At 42.1% G+C, this 1,137-nt stretch overlaps 1 pseudogene; it reads left to right on the top strand.

Annotated features, from left to right (window-relative positions):
* LOC102181795 lies at positions 350-873 on the top strand (annotated as a pseudogene).

Here is a 1,137-nt window from a genome sequence, read left to right as displayed (position 1 = left end):
TACTAAGTGAAGTAAGTAAGACAGAGAGAGGCAAATATTATATGTGGAACCTAAAAAATTATACAAATGTGCTTATTTACAAGATAGAAGCATACTCACAGACAGAAAACAAATATATGGTCACCAAAGGCAAACAGAGTGGGGAGAATAGATTAGGAACTCGGGATTAACAGATACACATTATTATAGATAAACAACAAGGACCCACTGTATACCATGGGAAGCTGTATTTAATATATCATAATAATCTATAATGAAAAAGCATCCAGGGAAGCAATCTGGTAGCTGCAGCCAGGGCAGCACGGGGATCCCTGAAGCTTTCGGATACTTGCAGCTGAGCAGGGATTTAACTGCCACCATGTAGAGCAAAAGAGCAAAGACCAAGACCACCAAGAAGTGCCCCCAGTGCACAACCTCTAATGTGGTGTCCATGTTCAACCAGTCACAGATTCAGGAGTTCAGGGAGGCCTTTAATATGATAGTTTATAACAGAGATGGCTTCATCAACAATGAAGACTTGCATGATATGCTTGCCTCCCTGGGAAAAAATCCAACTGATGAGGATCTGGATGCCATGATGATGAGGCTCAGGGTTCCACAAACTTTGCCATGTTTCTCACGAAGTTTGGTGAAAAGTTAAATGGTGCAGATCTGGAAGATGTCATCGGAAATGCTTTTTCTTACTTTGATGAAGCAACTGGCGCCATTCGGGAGGATTACTTGAGACAGCTGCTGGCCGCAATGGGAAACCGGTTTATAGGGGAGGAAATGGAGGAGCTGTACAGAGAAGCACCTATTGACAAAAAGGGGAGTTTCCATTATATCGCTTTCATGCACACCCTTAAGCATGGAACAAAAGGCCAAGATGACTGAGAACTTCAGATTCCAGTCAAACTTTCTTTTTGCCACTCTAAGTATTTCTGAGACTTTTTCCCAGAGCCTATTACATACCCTTAGCTTTACAGCTCTGCCTTTCTTGTTGTGTTTATTTTTAGCCATTTGGGGAACATTCATCTCTATAATCAGACTGGATGTGGGACTTTCTGTCATCTTCAGAATAGAAAATAGGGTAATTTAAGTTACCATCTGCCCTCTACCCTCCCTGCCCCCAGTAACTGCAGTCTACAAAGGCTTTGC

The sequence above is a fragment of the Capra hircus genome, chromosome 14 (genome assembly GCF_001704415.2).
Source record: "Capra hircus breed San Clemente chromosome 14, ASM170441v1, whole genome shotgun sequence".
Lineage (NCBI taxonomy): Eukaryota > Metazoa > Chordata > Mammalia > Artiodactyla > Bovidae > Capra > Capra hircus.
Note: the sequence above shows the minus strand (reverse complement) of the source record. Positions and strands in the feature narration are given on the sequence as shown.